The 18670-nt window shown below is 42.6% G+C and overlaps 1 protein-coding gene across 4 annotated transcripts in view; it reads left to right on the top strand.

The window, feature by feature from the left end:
- Cad88C (cadherin 88C) overlaps nt 1-18670 on the top strand; it is a 366763-nt gene that overhangs the window by 83007 nt on the left and 265086 nt on the right. For all 4 annotated transcript variants that reach the window (XM_076201341.1, XM_076201340.1, XM_076201339.1 and 1 more), the window contains exon 2: nt 2098-2129. The gene's annotated coding sequence lies outside the window, so the exon portion shown is untranslated. The remainder of the gene's footprint in view (nt 1-2097; nt 2130-18670) is intronic.

The following is an 18670-nucleotide window of genomic DNA, read 5'->3' as shown; positions in this document are numbered from 1 at the left end:
TCTCTCTCTCTCTTTCGTCCGCTCCTCATTCTTCCTTCATCCCCTCCTCTTCGTTTTCCTTTTGTCTCCTTATTTTGTCGCCTCCTCCTCCTTTCGTACCTTACTCCTCTTCTCCCTTCCTTTGTTCCTTCTTCCTCTGTCTCCTCTTCCTCCCCAGTCCCTCCTTCCTTCGCCGCCTTCATTCACTCCATCCTCGTCCTCCTCTTCCTCCGGTTCCCCTTCCTCCTCCTCGTTCTTTTTCCTCGTACTCCTCCTCCTCTAACTTCTCCCACTCTTTCTCCTCTTCCTTCTCCCACTCTTTCTCCTCTTCCCTCTCCCACTCTTCCTCCTCTGCCTCCTCCCACTCTTCCTCCTCTTCCTCCTCCCACTCTTCCTCCTCTTCCTCCTCCTTCCTTTGTCCCTTCCTCGAATGCCCACTGTGTCCTTCACCTCCTTTCCCTCTGTTGCCTTTCCCTCCTGCCTCCTGCTGCCTCCTGCTGCCTCCCACTGGCTCGCTTTCATCTCTCAAGCTCCCTCCTGTCCCTCCAGATCTCTCTCAGATCTCGAAGCGCGTGGGGAGACGTCTCTTGGATCAGACACGCTTCTTTAGTCTCAGACATTTCCGCGTCTTTGGTGTTCTTGTGGTTCCTGACACAAGACTTTCTACGCTTTTGTCGCTCTCTCTTCCTCTCTCGTGTCGAGTTTCTCTGGTGACTTTTCGTTTCAGTCGCATCTGGCGACCTTGCCAGGATTTTTCATCTTTTTCTTCGAGATCGCTTGTGCCCTCCGAGCTCTTGTCTTTCCTATTCACGCCAGCCTCAGTCAGATCTCCTTTTTTTCTTCTTCTTCGGGAACTTTCTTGCCTTTGTAGTCGTGAGTGTGGGTTGGGCTCGTTCCTCCTCCTCCTCCTCCTCTTCCTTTTTATTTTAATTTCGTTTGAAACTTTTTTAAAAAACCCACGGCTTTGCTGCTTTCTCTTTCTTCTGTAACAGTGCTTGCACGATCTTCAGCCAGCACCTTCACTCTTCCCTCACCATACACGGAACATGGTTTCCCCACGATTCTCGTGACGGTTCTGCGCTAGATCCACAAAAGCTTCAACAAGGATTATGCAGACAAGGTCATCATATTAAGACAACATGCCAGGACTCACAGTAAAGGGTATAAGTTGGATAAATTTAGATTGAAGAAGGAAACAGACAAGAACTTGTTTACCTAACAGGGTAGTTAACGTGTGGAATAAACTTAGTAACCACGTAGTAAGCGCTGAAACTACCGGTTGTTTTCAGAGAAGGTTAAATAACTTTATGGACGGGGATGATAGGCGGTAACGGACATGGAACTGCCTAGTGTAGGCCTTATGGTCTTTTGAACTCTCCTTCATTCCTTTGTTCTTAAAACTGGACTTAAGTTCTGCAAACCTTTACCAGGTACTGATGGTTCTGAATCTAACGTGTTCTCCTTCAGCCTCCCCCTCCCCCTCACCCTTCCGTCACCCCAATGCGTCCCCGTGCTCGAGTCCCCACACTCAGGTCAACATCCCCCGTGTATAGGGAGGCGACCCCCACGTCTCTCGTCCCGGTGGCGTGACTTGGCAGTGTCCCAGTTTCGAACCCGGATCTTCAAAAGTCGAATAAACAAATGCAACCTCGTATCTGCGAACGTGTACACACACGCGCACACGGCGGTCCGGGTTCGAATCCCGCCCAGGGCTGAAATGATTTTAGTATCGCTGCGATGCGAGTCGGTACTTCAACTCTCGTGGGCGGGGAGTTGGGTGTGTGTGTGCGTATAAGGTCACAGCATTACTCATAGATTGGTCATATATGAGCTCTGAGCTGTCTTCCGGGAGGGAAATAGCTGTCGATCACGAGTCCAACACGTGATCCACATACACATACACTTACACACACACACACACACACACACACACACACACACACACACACACACACACACACACACACACACACAGAAACGCCGTTTGCGCGCGCGTGTGTGTATGTGTGCCTGTGTTTGTATGCGCGTGTGTGTGTGTGTGTGTGTGTGTTTACGTGTGGATATCCAAACCTTCGCTGGAGATTATTATATATTTATCCTCTGTCCTTTCTCTTACAGATTCACCTTGGAGAGCTCACCAACAACCTGAGGTGAGTAACAAGATTTTTGTTTGTATATGTTCGTAGACAGCTCACCAATGCTTGTGTCCTTGTGGGCAATATTACGATGGTGAGTATAAAGAATCTCAAGCAATTACAAGAATCAACTCTGGGATTCTTCTACTTTGGGGATAAGTCGTTGGTCTCGCTTGCTTTGCCCCTGACATGACGTCATCAGACGTGACGCGTAGTCGCCCAAGAACTGAGGACGAATTCGGTAGAAGACGTCTGGGAATTCTTGTCTATGCAAACAGAATTCTTTTGCTCGGGGTGGGGTATGATAGTTTTTGAAGCCAACATTATTAAATTCTTTTATTAAGAGGATCATTTTTTGGTCGTCATCAACTGCAGCAATGAGGTCGTAGCGAGGTCCGAAGAAGAAAAAAATTTACTCTTGTCAAAGTCTTTCGAACAAGGATATTAATATGGATCTACGAAGTTTCCTCGACAGCCATCGAGAAATTGCAGAGAAAATTGAGTTCTTGTGTGTCTTAGCAAAGACGGTGCCGACGCTAATCTTATGATAATCGAAAATTTACATTTCCAGTGATTTAAGGCGGACGAGGGAAAATATGTATTTGGAAAAAAATATTATGAAGTCTGCCTACCTGTCGACAATTCTTCCAATTTTACTGCCACAAGAGATTGGACAGTAATACAATATACTTTATATACAATACTTGTATACAATATACCTTTATTAAGGAAATAGATATTTTGCCTAGAGTATCTCGTAAGATTGAGATGATTATGTTGAAAATGGGAAATACAAGGGAGGATAGTCAAATATATTTTGATTATGAGAGAATTTCCCAATTACTTGATTATCATGCAAGACTATCATTAATGGGGTAGATTACAGCAATTTATCACGTTGTTCACCATGGATCCTATTTTTTTTTTTTTTTTAACCTGATTGGGGTATTAGGTCATCTACTCTTTGATGCTGACCTTTGTGTACTCAGAGGCATGTTCTTGGAGTCGTGGTACTCCTAATTCCGTGGCTCCAGAATTTAGGGCTTCAGTTTGTAATTATATACGACTGTCTCTTTGTCTTTCTGTCTGTGCGTCTGTCTGTCTGTCTATGTGTTTGCATTTCTGTCAGTTTGTATCTGTCTGCCTCTCTGCATCTGTCTGTCTATATGTCTATGCGTTTGCAGTTCTGCAAGTCTGTGTCTGTCTGCCTGTCTGCATCTGTCTGTTTATATGTCTATGAGTTTGCATTTCTGCCAGTCTGTATCTGTCTTTGTTTGGTTGCCTCTCTATCTGTGTGTGTGTGTGTGTGTGTGTGTGTGTGTGTGTGTGTGTGTGTGTGTGTGTGTGTGTCTGCCTGCCTGTCTGCCTGTCTGTCTTTTTTTCTCTTTATCTATCTCAACACGGTAGTTTCTCAAGACTCTCTTCCTAACCTCCATTACTCTATGTTCCTCCTACCTCCATCTCTCCTCCTCCACTGTCATTACATCTTCCACATTTCTTCCCCCTTCCTCCTTCCTCCTCTTTCCCTTACCTCCTTCTTGCTGTAACCTTCCTTTTCCCAAGACTTCCCCTCGCCCTTGTTACCTCACCGACCCCCGCCTCCCCTTCTTCTTACCCTACCCTTCTCTCTCCCTTTCATATAATTCCCCTCCCTTCCCTTTCTACCCCACTCTCCCTCCCATCTGTGTTCGTGTACCCCTCCCGCTACTCTTCCGTCCCCTCCTCGTTTCCTTATTGCTTGCTCAGCCTTGATGGGTGATGATGGGAAGGAAAGTGATTGGTCCTCAGTCAAGTAGGCAGACACAGGTAGGCAGGTGGGCAGACACACAGGCAGGCAGGCAGGCAGGTGGGCAGACACACAGGCAGGCAGGCAGGCAGGCAGGCAGGCAAACGCAGGCACCTCTCTGATGTTTCCTTGGGTGGAGTTACGCTCCTGATGGCTCGTTTGCATGATGGCGGGTGGGTGGAGGGGAGGATTAGGGGCTTGTGTGTGTGTGTGTGTGTGTGTGTGTGTGTGTGTGTGTGTGTGTGTGTGTGTGTGTGTGTGTGTGTGTATGTGTGTGCGTATACACCGTATCACTGCTATGCGGGGATATATGGGCGGGTAGGGCTTACTCGGCGATACACTGTCCTTCTTTCCATTCGCTTTCAGATAGGAAAGATGATGTGGGAGTATTTTTTTTTTTCGTGGAGTGCTTGGAGTCATCGTCAAGTGTTTATTGGAGTGTGGTTGTGAGGAAGGGACTTGGGTGTAGTTGGGGGAGTTGTTTATTTACCACGGGTGGACTTGGGTGAGGTCGGATTTGATGAGATGGGAGGGAGTCGAGTGGTCTTGATCAATATTGATTTTTTTTTTTTTTTTTTTTTTTTTTTAGTGGACGCGCATGCGCGGCTGGTGGGTTTGGAGTAATGGTGACGGTTTTGGTGCGTGGAAGGAAGGAAGAAAGGGATCTCATGTGTACTTGTTGGGAAGAGCAAGTTAGAGGCGCCATACATGTGTGTGTGTGTGTGTGTGTGTGTGTGCGTGTACACGTGTCTGCGTGTGTTGTAAAGTGTGAGAATAGGATAAAGAAAGTTGAGTCTAACATCAGCTTTATATAGTTGCTCCTGGCTAACTCCCCACGCCTTTAGTCAACGAGGGCGAAACGAAACCGGATAGGTGATGAGAGTTAGGTCAGAATGAGAAGGGAGGTCCTGGACGGACGGAGTGTGTGTCAACTGTCAACTGTCATTTTTTTTTTTAATTATTTGTCTGTTATGTTATCATTTGTCTGTTCGTTTATTATTATTTGCTTGATTCTCGTTTATTATTAGTTATATGTGAATTTATTATTATTTACTATTTACCTGTTTGTTTATTATCTAACTATACCTATTCATTTATTTTATTTATTATTATTTACTTTATTATAGTTTTTCTTTATTCATTTATTTATTTATCATTATTATATATATTTTTTCGCATATGACCTTGATATGGATCAAAAGGTCTCCTGTCGGCATGCTCCGCCTTTGTAATCCTTTGTAATCATCATCTGGCCCCGACGTAGTGCAGCGAGTCCTAGTCTCCTCCAGGGAAGTCGGGATGTGTCTTCCTCTCGTGCCGCTAGTAAATCAGCGGGAGGCCTGATCGGTAGTCCCCCCCGAGGGGGGGGGGACGTCCGTACACGCGGGAGGCGACCGTCGGTTCCTTTCCTGAGCGGTGCTGAGCTTCGACGGGACGGGTGATTGAACTATTACGTAACTGTCGATAATAAAGATTTTTTTTTTGTGGGGGGGGGAGTACGCATCTCTTGTACGCCTGTACTTCCATTCTGGCGTACGTAAGCACCCGCGTATCTAATTATCATGTAGATTACTCAAACAAACACGAACGCAGCAACTCTCACGCACATGTGTGATTCACCATGGGCTTGGATCATGTGCTGTACTCGTGATCGACAGTTATTAACCTCCCGGCTGAGAGCTCAGTGCTCATGTATGACCGATCTGTGGGTAATACTGTGTGTGCGCGCACGCGTTACCTAATTGTACCTACTTAATTGTAGTACACAGGAAAGATGATACCTCTGTGGGTTCTCTACTTTATTCTCCTTTTATCATACTTGAGTGCGTGCGTGCGAACGAATGTGTGTGTGTGTGTATGTGTGTGTGTGTGCGTAAGTGCACAAGTGCACATGTACTTACACGTATAGACACGTACACACGTATGCGTGCATACTTGAGAGAATGTAGACGTTTTCATTTATTGATAATGTTTCTTGTTTATAAGCCTGATCGCAAACTTGAGACGCAGGCGACACAGGCGACGGAGCACAGGGCAAAGGCAGACTTCCTGTTGCTGAACTGAAGTACAGTTTGAAGTTCCCTCTTACTTGAAAAGCTTCTAGATGTATTACTTCATTATTTCAAGTGAGAAGGAAGTTCAAACTGTATTTCAGGTCAGCAACAGGAAGTCTGCCTTTGCCCTGTGCTGTGTCGCCTGTGTCGGCTGCGTCTCAGTTTGCGCTTAGGTAAGTGTGTCTTCACGAAAATCGATTGAGGTTCTTTTGTGGTTACAAAGAGCTGTTTCTCAATTGCAGTTCTCAAATTCCAGTACAAAGAATGTCTATCTCTTTTTCAAAAGGATGTTTTTGTTTTGTTTTTTCTTTTTACCGTATTAGTGAAAGTTGGAAAAGAAATTTGACTCACTTGTTTTAAGAATATTCATTGAGGTTTCATTTCGTGTCTTCAGAATACAAGAAGCTCAGAATTTTTATTGATTTCTTTGGAGTACAGTCATTTAAATGTGCAAATATTACATATTTTTCCTTATATTAGGAGTTGCAACAAAGAAAAAAAACGTTAAACCGGTGATATATAATCACATATAATCATATATTGCTACGTGCATCTGAGACACTTGAATAATCAGTCTCTCTCTCATTCATAAATGGAAAATAAGATCTCAACATGTTGCTTAAAGACACGATCGGTTAAGCGAATATGTCGTTTTCTGAAAGAACAAGATGCTTGTCACGAGCGACTGGAAAAGCGAATTTGTTTTCTGCCAAAGTTAGTCAGTGATGAACATTTTCTTCTCATTTGAATAACTAATTATGTTTAAAAAAGAGAGTGGGTGGGTGGGGGGGAGGGTACACACTGAAAACAGGTTACCATCTCCACGATTTCTATGCAAACATGAACATAATTTCACAGGTCGGTAGACTTGAAGGCTCCGAGGTATTGAAGTATATATTTTTTTCTGATGTAACAAGACTGTTCTTTTGGTCCTAAAATCAGATGAACTCTATTTAATAAAACTTACATCTGACGTATTGAAGTATATTTTTTTTTCTGATGTAACAAGACTCTTCTTTTGGTCCTAAAATCAGATGAACTGTGTTTAATAAAACTTACATCTGACGTCGCCCATAAAAATATTGAAGAAAGATCACCGTTTTCTTTCGGTTGATGGAAATCAATTTGAATTCTTCAGCGACGACAAGCGGAGGGGACGGGTGAGGGGTTGAGGGGAAGGGTGAGGGGGAGGAGGAGGAGGAAGAGGAGGCAATTTTGGCACAAAGGCTCTGCCAAATATGGCGATGTCTGTGAGGAAGCTGATGAGTCCTCACTAAATTTACTGTTATTTACTTATAGAAAACGTAACAACCGCACAGCAGTTATGATTGGATGTAATTAAAAAAAAGGTTAAAAGTTTTCCTGTTGATCTATCAAAAGAGGTCAATCTATTTTTTTGTCTTCCTTTTTAATTACTTCTTTATTGAAACTGTGGCAGTTATACGGCTTAGATGAATAGATGCAATTAAAAAAGAAGATAATTCTTTTACTGTCTTCCTATTGAAACAATTATTTATCGGTGATGAGTAGATATAATTAAGAAAATAAATGTTCATGTTGGCTTGAGCTCTTTAAGGGTTATCACACTGGTCAATTTTTCCTCCAACTTCCGATTAATCGGTGATATTGCCCACCTCCAACACTTTTTTCCGCCGTCAACTCACTATGGCGGATATGCTGGAGGTAGATAATTTTCCTTCAGCATATCAGGGTGGAAATCTCCTCCAACAATCGGAGGAAAAATAGCCCAGTGTGATAAGGTCTTTACAGGGGCGACTATAGTCCCCCCCCCCTCCCCGAGGGTCTCTATCCTCGGGGGGGCCCCGGTATCGCGCCCAAGAGGTGGAGTCGTGAAGGTAGTCAAAGGGAAAGATTTAAGGGGGACAGTAACGGAACGGTAGAATAGTGGAACTTAGAAGTAGCAGTTTTTATTTCAATTTCATTAATTAATTAATTAATTAATTTACTTATTAATTCTTCGTTCATTTATTTATCTGATTATTTATTTCTTGTTTATTTCTTTATTTAATCGTTTATCGAGATATTTATTTATTTATTTATCTATTTATATCTGTCTATATATCTACCTATCTATTCATCTATATCCCCATTTATCTATTTGTTAATTTATCTATTTATTCATAAAGTCATTCACTTGTTTGTTTATTATGTGTGTGCGTGTGTGTGTATGTGTGTGTGTGTGTGTGTGTGTATGTGGGTGAGTACAGAGACATATTCGAATCTAATCGTAGACCAGAATTATTCATCCACTCATCTACTCACGTGACCGAAATCGTCTCCAAATAGATATGGCTTATACAAACTGTTATACAATTCAGTCACTTGATATCCTATGAGCTCAGTCGGCTACTAGATCGTCCGCCGCCGCTCTAATAGCTGTAGCCTCTCTATTCCACTCCCCCCCTCCTCCTCCATGATCCTGTGACGAGCTAAACCATCCCATTTGATCTCTTTACAGTGTGTGTCTTCCATAAACACTCACCAAACGGGCTCAAACAAGCCCGTGGGAGTGATATTTCTCTCTCTCTCTCTCTCTCTCTCTCTCTCTCTTTCTCTCTCTCTCTCTTTCTCTCTCTCTCTCTCTCTCTCTCTCTCTCTCTCTTTCTCTCTCTCTCTCTTTCTCTCTCTCTCTCTCCCTCTCCCTCCACCTCCAGCCCAGTGATGCAAGGTCAGGTTTGATGTCTTCTCTAGCTCTATCCTGCCGACTTGTAGTAGCCTTTGGGGAAGGTATGGAATATGATGTTTATCTTTGTCCACTGTGGGATCCATATAGCCAACGGACACATGTAGAAATAGTCGTAGTAGTAGTAGCAGCAGAAGTAGTCGTAGTAGTAGTAGTAGTAGTAGTAGTAGTAGTGGTAAAGATAGTGGTAGTAGTAGAAATGAACAATTTTTGGCCCATTGAATTCAGGGATTGTCGTTTTTCTTTTGTGTTTGTGGAATGGAAGTGAAACGTTTGCAAAATATTTGATTCAACACAAATTCATCGTCAAAAATCAGGAGAGGGCACCGCTTTCTCTTTCTTCTTTTTTCTTCGATGTTTTTCTTTTTGTTAATTTTTTTTTTCGTTTCTTCTTCTAATTCTTCTTATTACTCTCCTCCTTTTTCTTTCTCTTCATATTTTTCTCTTTCTTCTTTTTTCTCACTTTTTCTTCTTTTTCTTCCTCTTCTTCATCTTGCTCTTATTCTCGTTCTTCTTTATTGTTCTTGTTCTTCTTCTTTTTCGTCTTCTTCATCTTCTTTTTTGTCTTCTTCATCTTCGTCTTCTTTTTATATTCTTCTATTTTATCGTCTTTTTATCTTCCTCTTCTTTTTTATTCTTCTTTTTATCTTCTTTTTCTTTTCCTTCTTCCCCTTCTTAGTCTTCCTTCTCTTCTTTGTCTTCCTCCTCCTCACCTGTTACCGGCTTGGCCAAGGACGGGTCTCCTTGAAGCGGGAGCAGCTCCTCTCCTCGAGGGAATGTAGTGATAGCCATGGCCCGGGATTGGCCCAGGCTACGGCCACCAGGCCACCATAAGTAGCCTCTCTGTGGCTCGGACCCCGATCGCCAATGGAGATTGTTTTAGTTATTGTGTCGAGGTGGTTTGTTGCGCAGTCGGAGGCCGCCGCTGCGATGGTAAGGTACGAGGGACCCCGACCCACGCGCGGGGGGTTGGGGGGGGGGACGTGAGGAGGAGTATGAGCTGGAGGGTGCGTGTGCGTAAGCTTCTTTCCTCTTCTTCTTTTTCTTCTTCTTTTTCTTCTTTTGTCTATATGTTTGTGTTCTTTTTTGTGTGTGTACGCGCTTCCTTTTTATGTCTATATGTTTATGTTTTATGTCTGTACGTACATATTTGTGTGTGTGTAAGTGTGTGTTTGTGTGTGTGTGTGAGTATTTGTGTGTGTACATGAGGGAAGGTGAGGAGGGATGGAGAGGTGAGGAGAGGGACGGAAGGAAGACGTGTTGTACTTTTTGCAATGAACTCCAAAATGATATCTTCAGGAACAAATATGGGTGGAGTTTGTTTCTCTCTCTCTGTCTCTCTCTCTGTCTATATATATATATATATATATATATATATATATATATATGTATATGTATACACACATTTTTAACAACCACAATGCACTTTAATTCTAAGCCATCAACATCAGGAGACCGTAGTAACTTACCGTAGTAACTTACCAACTACGCTATCAAGAGAGATAATCTCTCTTGATAGCGTAGTTGGTAAGTTACTACGGCACTTGTCATGTGATTGCTGCGTTCGAGTCCTCGGCAGTACCGCATTTCAATTTCTGCATGTCGGCCTCCATTCGGTCTCCCGATGTTGATGGCTTAGAATTAAAGTGCATTGTGGTTGTTAAAATGTATCTCTAATCACTGGGACCCATTCAGTGTTGTACATATACATATATATAAATGTATATATATATATGTTTATATATATATATATATATATATATATATATATATATATATATATATATATATATATATCCTTGCCCATCAGAATTGGGGTGCCAGATCGCAGTGCAGCGATGCTGAAATTTTCAGCCCTGGGCGAGACTCGAACTCGGATCACTGCATTAGGCGTGTGTGTGTGTGTGTGTGTGTGTGTGTGTTTTCTTGCTTACTCGTCCGTGCGTGCGTGTGTGCGCGCGCGCCTGTCTGCATGTCTTCGGTATGTCTAGGTTTTTGTAGCCATGGGGTCTGAGCACAGACCAGCGGTTGGTGCGGAACGAGAAGTACCGGCTATCAAGAAGTAAACAGCGTGTGTGTGTGTGTGTGTGTGTGTGTGTGTGTGTGTGTGTGTGTGTGTGTGTGTGTGCATTTCTACCTAGTTGTATTTTGCGGGTGAAGAGCTATACTCGTAGTGACCCGCAGTTGTATCTTTCCGCATCCAGTTCTTTCTTAAAATCATGTATAGTTTTAGCACTCACTGTTTTCTCTTTCAATTTGTTCCATGTATCTATTATTCTGTGTGGAAAGCTGTTTGTGTGTGTGTGTGTGTGTGTGTGTGTGTGTGTGTGTGTGTGTGTGTGTGTGTGTGTGTGTGTGTGTGTGTGTGTTTGTGTGTCTGCAACGCAAGTGATTCCAGACTGGAGTCGTCATCATACAAACATAACAAACCCCGCACCATTGTAGTGCAAGACAACCCTCCAAGACTCCCCCCCGATGGACAGAGGACTCCCCAGTCCTTGCCCTACAGTCCCTGGAAATCACGACGACAATGTGACTCACGCGTAAGTGGCAGCCCTGGGACTGTGATTGGCAGCCCTGGGATTGTGATTGGCAATCCTGCACGGGCATGACTTCGGGACGGCGCGGCGTCCAGGTGGGCAACTTCTAGTGCTGCTTATGTTAGCGGTGACCTTGAAAGGGGTTGCTGGTAGGCCAGGGAAGAGGAGGAGGAGGCTGGTGGTGGCTCCGACGCTGGCGGCGATGGTGTGGTGGTGTAGATGGTAGATGTGGTGGTAGTGATTGTGATAGAGGTGGAGGTGGTGGTGGCGGTGATGGAGTAGATGGTATATGTGGTGGTGGTGATTTTGATGGTGGTGGTGGATGGTAGTGATGGTGATTGTGATGGTGATGGAGTTGGTGGTGGTGGAGTAGATGGTAGATGTGGTGGTGGTGGTGATAGTGATGATGCTGGTGGAGGAGATGGTGGTGGTGGAGTAGATGGTAGATATGGTGGTGGTGCTTATGATAGTGGTGGAGATCCTGGTGGAGGAGGTGGTGGTGGAGTAGATGGTAGATGTGGTGGTGATTGTGATGGTGGAGACCCTGGTGGAGGTGGTGGTGGTGGAGAGGATGGTAGATATGGTGGAGTAGATGGTAGATGTGGTGATTGTGATAGTGGTGGAGATGCTGGTGGAGGAGGTGGTGGTGGAGTAGATGGTAGATATGGTGGTGGTGATTGTGATAGTGGTGGAGATGCTGGTAGAGGAGGTGGTGGTGGCGATGGTGGTGGAGTGATGGAGAGGATAGTAGTGGTGGTGATGGTAGATGTTGTGGGGGTGATGGTGATAGTGGTGGAGATGGTGGAAATGATGGTGGTGGTTGAGGTGATGGTAGTGGTGTAGGTGGTGGTAGAGATGTAAGTGGTGGTGGTGGTGGAGATTGAGTTGGAGGTCATTAAGTACAAGAGGGAACGGTGTTCGCCGTCATAAACGTATGATTGATTTCATTGGGGGCGCCCCTACGGATCGGAGCCACTCATCATATGCCAATGTTAGGGTCAAGCGTTTCCTTATAGAGGCATGATGCTACCTTTGCACTACAACTGTCCCTCTTTTATGTTTTTTTTTTTTCAACTTCCAAATGTTCCACTTCGTCCTATTCCTTATGGTAGGGGTGAAAAGAATTATGTCACTGTGTTTCATGTGCGTGTTGCAAAAAGAGTCTGAGACGAAGTGATGGGACTAGGGATACTGCTGTCTGCATGTTCATTTTACGAGAAGTCAAGACATAAGAGGGTCAAGGAGAACTCTAATTAGAGCCCTAAAAATATGGGCATTGGCAGTTTGTTGTAAAGAAGATGGATGTGTTAGCGTTAAATGAACTTAAGTAGAAAGGAAAGCCCGTTTTCTACGAGGCCTAACGACTCCAGAGAACAAAATGGTAAATAAGCTAATTCGTTTCGCCGTTGTAACTATTATAGAACAAATTACTAGTAACATCGATATAATTCAAACCATCAGGCCCGACCTTCGGGAGCTTTGAACTCGGGTCCCTCTGGGAGCGAGTCCCAAGAGTTACCACTCAGCCATTCAGATCGTAAAAATATCAAAATCTGATATGATGACTTCGATTTTTTCATGAAAAAAAAATCCGGATGTGAAATCCTGTAAGACAAATATATGGGAATATATATTTTTATATATTAATGTGATTATTAGAATAGCAGTGAACGTATGACTATATTTGTGGGTTTTCTATCAACTTCAGTCTTTAAAATACCTCATCCATAATCACTACGTCTAAAAAGGTCAAACAATCATCATTTTCCACCTGATGGGTGGACTTCATGGAAGGAACAAGGAAGTGAAGCTTCACTGGGAGAAAAACATTTAATTGGTAAGTTTCAGGGCCAGAAACGGACCATCGTCTTCATACCTGAACCAGATGACTTGTTTCTCTTTAATGGGAGTAGAACCGATTATACCAAGAAGTGTAGAAGGATTTTTTTTTTTTTTTTTTTTTTTTTTTTTTTTGAGGGTGTGTAGCAATGAGATTAAAAGCATTCGTTCTGGTGACCTTTCTTAAGCTGGAATGAATCGTCGGTCTCTGACCTGAGTTGACCCGTAGAGTGGAACATCGAGGTCAAGGGGGTCAATCGAACTGAATGAAATATATATATATATATATATATATATATATATATGCATGAGAAATCACATAAACTCGTGATTCTAAATATGCGGAAAAACCACCAAGGAAAAAGAAAAACTGATGACCAAGCGCTTTCGTCTATTCAGACATCCTCAGGGTACATAGAAAAGAAAAAGTACACAAGAATATATACAAAGAGTATGAGGTCAGGGAAGGAACCAGGAGAGGTTGCGAGGATCTAATGTCAACCTGACCCGTTCGCGGCAGCGGACGTTTGGGCTACTACTTTTTTCACAATAAAATTGTCTAACTTATTGTTGATTTATTGTTGTATCTTGAAGAAGAATTGAAGAAACATGAGTTGCCACTGCCTACCACCACTATCATTGAATTAATTAAATTATGCATTGTTGACTCATATTTTGTATTTGACGGTAATTTTTTTCCAGCAAAAGTTTGGTATGGCTATGGGTAACCCACTTTCTCCAGTTCTAAGCAATCTTTACATGGAATTTTTTGAAACTAAATTATTACCTAAGATTCTCCCCCATTTTGTCACATGGTACAGATACATTGATGATATCTTATGTATTTGGCCTGCAAATGATGATCCTACTTTGTTCTTAACTAAACTCAATGCCTTGGTCCCTTCCATTAAATTTACCATGGAAATAGAAGAAAATGATCATTTACCTTTCCTTGATGTTATGATTTACAGAAAGGAAAGGTCCTTCAAATTTGATGTCTATAGAAAACCCACCAATGTTCTTTCATACGTACATTTTTATTCGTCTCATCATTGCAGGACAAAGATGTCAGTGTTGTCATCAATGTTTCTGAGAGCCCATAGAATTTGCAGTCCGGAGTTTTTGGATGATGAACTCTTAAGAATATCTAACATAGCTTCAAAATTAAAATATCCTAAGCACCTCGTGGAGATTTCTTATAAATCGGCTAAGAAATCTTTCTACGAGGAAAAAGCTAGTAAAACTTTTAATGTAAAGAACCTACTTGTACTGCCTTTCAACGAGAATTTCGTCAAACTACCACATATTCTTAAGACTTTCAACATTCAAGTAGCATTTAAGAACTCCAATACAGTTAGAAGTCTTTTAATTAAAAACTCTCCATATAAGGAAGAAGGATGTATATATTCAATTCCATGTAAAAATTGCGACAAATGCTATATTGGTCAGACTGGAAAAGAATTAAAAGTAAGGTTAAAACAACATCAGTATAGCGTCAAGAGTGGGCAAATGTCTAATGCCTTATTTATTCACCTAAGGGATTTTAATCATTGTATAAATTGGGAGGGTGCTAAAGAAATTGTTAAAGATAAGTCATATTTGACGAGAAATATAATAGAATCCAGTCTGATCAAAGATACATTTGTCAATAACTTAAATTTAAGTCATGGTATGTATAAGTTAGACAATTTTATTGTGAAAAAAGTAGTAGCCCAAACGTCCGCTGCCGCGAACGGGTCAGGTTGACATTAGATCCTCGCAACCTCTCCTGGTTCCTTCCCTGACCTCATACTCTTTGTATATATTCTTGTGTACTTTTTCTTTTCTATGTACCCTGAGGATGTCTGAATAGACGAAAGCGCTTGGTCATCAGTTTTTCTTTTTCCTTGGTGGTTTTTCCGCATATATATATATATATATATATATAAATTTCTGCATGTTGGCCTCCTCAAGTCTCTCGATTTTGATGGTTTAGAATTAAAGTGAATTGTGATACACACACACACACACACACACACACACACACACACACACACACACACACACACACACACACATATATATATATATATATATACATATATATATATATATATATATATATATATATATATATATATATGGGCGTTCGTGCAGTTATGGGTTTGAGAACGTGATGATGATGGATATTGTGATATGATGAAAAAGGTGTGATGAAGTTCGTGATTTTAATTTAGTGATAGGGTGAAATTGTTAATGCCATGAAGTTGATGTGATGAAGTTGTTGGTGTGATGAAGGCGGCGATGCGGTGAAAGTGATGTGATGAAAATTTTGATGTGATGAATTTGGTGATGTGATGAAAATGTCGGTGCGATGAAGATGGTGATATGATGGTGATTATGATGGTACAATGAAAATGGCGATGTGATGAAGATGATGTGATGAAGTTTGTAATGTGAAGTTGGTGATGTGATGAAGATGGTGATACGATGAAGATTGTGATGCGATAAAGATGATGCGGAGAGGATGATGTGATGAAATTGGTGATGCGATGATGATGGTGGTGTTGACCATCATAATAAAGATGTCGATGATGGTATGATGACGGATAATAATGACGATGATTACAGTGATTACGTAAATAATGATAATGATAGCCATAGTGAAGGAGGGTATTGTGTAAAAGATGATGTCCAGGCTCATGGTCACTGTAGAGATGGTGATGATGAGAGCGGTGTAGACGCTGCCTGGGGATGGTGATGACGATATCAGGATAGGAAGTACAGTCAGCTGTAAAGGGGGTATCACACTGGGCTTACACGGGCTTCGCCAGCTCCGACAGTTTGAGAGTTCGTTTGAGTGAAAACGACTTTGGTTACAATTTTTTTATTTATTTATTTTTTTTTTTAAATCTTCAAATATCAAATTATCTTTCCGTCATATATAATAGTAAAGCTGAATGATGAACTGAGAGGTTGTAAATCTATACGAATGTTAGACACACTCTTGAAATGTTCTCAGAGAAGTCTAGATTTATGTAAGCCAAATCCTATTCTAGTTATTCAAATGGAAGCTGGAGGTAAAATGTCGGAGGAAAAATAGCCCAGTGTGATAACCCTCTAACAACAGTATAGTTTGTTTGTATGTCTAGATGATAGATGGCAGCATACGCAGCAGCAGAAGCAACAGCAACAAGTGGGGACTCAGTTCCTGTCTTGCATCGGCCTCTGATGATTTGGTTACTTTGTTGACTTTGGGAGGAACTGGTGACTAGTGTAAGATTCTGCTGTAATTGGGGTTGTTTGCAATATTACCGTCGTTGGCTTTATCACCACCTCCATCCACCTCCACCTCAATACTCATGCTCACCACCTCCATCCACCTCAATACTCATGCTCACCACCTCCATCCACCTCCACCTCTGTACTCATGCTCACCACCTCCATCCACCTCCACCTCTGTACTCATGCTCACCACCTCCACCTCAATACTCATGCTCACCACCTCCATCCACCTCCACCTCAATACTCATGCTCACCACCTCCATCCACCTCCACCTCAATGCTCATGCTCACCACCTCCATCCACCTCCACCTCTATACTGAGGCTCACCAACTCCATAGCAGTTAATTACCTCACCCACACCCACACACACTACCATCCCAACCTCACCACCCCCTACCCTCTTCTTGTCTCAAGACTCGACCTCCAGACACGGGCCCTCCACCTCCACCTCCACCACTACGTCGTCTGCAACGACCAGTATCCTGCCTGACCATCAACAACAAGCGTTCAACAGCACCGGCGCTCCATTCAGCGTGTTTGTGTCTGATATCACCATTTCTACCACCACCACCGCCACACCATCGCCACCACCACCATTGACACCATCACCAATATCACCATCTCCACTATCACCACCACCACCATTGGCACCATCACCAATATCACCATCTCCACTATCACCACCACCTATCACCATCACCATCACCACCGCCATCACCCCTGCCACCATTACCAGTAATATCACCACCACAACTTTCTCCACCACTTTCTCCACCACCTATCACCCCCGCCACCATCTCGTACCAGTAATATCACCACCGCCTCTACCACCACCACTTTCTCCACCACCACCACTACCCATCACCACCACCGCCACTACCATCACCACCGCCTCCACCACTAATTGCCACCGTAACGCCCACAATTTCACACTCACCACCACCACCACCACCATAATGCCATTAGTCACCACCTATTTATTTACTTTAACCCACCCTCCTGTCCATCAGCACCATAGTCGTTCACCTCACCGCAATCGCTCCTACACTTCGCCCACTCCTGTTCGTCCCTTCTCCAGTATACATGTGTATGTATGTATGTATGTGTATGTATGCATGTACGTATGTATGTATGTATGCACGTACCAGTGGCTTTTTCCCAGTTTAGAGGGGTTTCACACTGGGCTTCCAAAGGCTGCGCCAACGCCGACAGTTCAGAGTTCGTTTGAGTGAAAACGACTTCGGTTACAATATTTGAATTTTCAAACGTAACGAATATCAAATTATCTTTCCATCTTATACAGCATAGCTGAATGATGAACTAGGAGAGTGTGCGTCTATACGACTGTTAGACATACTGTTGAAATGTTCTTAGAAAAGTCTGGGTTTCTGTAAAGGAGGTTATAGTCTAGTTATTCAGTTGGAGGCTAGAGGTAGGATATAGGAAGAGGAATAACTCAGTATGATATCTCCGTAAAGGGATCGCCGAGTTAAAACATGTCTTGACTTCTAGCGAGACATGAATAAGAGGAACTACCTCCATCCTTGTTACCAGTCACTGATCCTGCCCAAGCAACGCAGCCACTGACCCATCTGCATATAAAACTACCTACCCTCTCCCCCCCACCATCCTCACCATCAACGACCACTCTCTTCTTTCCTCAACCACCAGGTGGTCATTTCCCAAACTACCACAACTACGTAGGGAACTGCCACTCACTCTACACTACCGATGCCATTTCGTGGGAATTTTCCGAAAATTTGTGTCTGAGAAATTTGCTCACATGGGATGTTTGACGAGCAAATTTTATGTTGCAGTGAACTCATTTGTGTATGTAATAATTCCTTCTTTTTGTGGGAAAATGTGGAAATCCAGATTTCCTTGTGGGAATTTTGTGGAAAAAATCTCACTCGTTTGTGGGAACTGGCAGAGGTCACAGTGGCAACAATGTTAATCTACACTCTCACAGCAATCCCATACTCAGACCTCAACTGCCAATTCTTTAACCAAATAACCAATTTATTATTATTTATTATTTACCTGTTTGTTTATTAATTAACTTTACCTACTTATTTATTTACTTATTTTATTTAGTATTATTTATATTATTATAAGATTTATTTATTTATTTATTTGTTTGTTTATTTATCATAATTTTTTCGTCCGACCTAGTTATGGACCAAAAGGTCTCCTGTCGGCATGATGATGAGGATAACCATAAACGCCCCTTGCTTCACCATAACCACCCGGACGTGTTCACTATCACCACCTCCAACTATTGTCCACTACCTAATTGAACCCCCACTAACTATCACTACAGTACAATACACCCACGCCGCCATCACCAAAAACCACTAACACCCGTTAC

The sequence above is a fragment of the Oratosquilla oratoria genome, chromosome 18 (genome assembly GCF_046742065.1).
Source record: "Oratosquilla oratoria isolate Oo_2021 chromosome 18, ASM4674206v1, whole genome shotgun sequence".
In the NCBI taxonomy this organism is placed as follows: Eukaryota; Metazoa; Arthropoda; class Malacostraca; order Stomatopoda; family Squillidae; genus Oratosquilla; species Oratosquilla oratoria.
The sequence above is the reverse complement of the archived record's forward strand: the minus strand, read 5'-3'. Positions and strand labels throughout refer to the sequence as shown.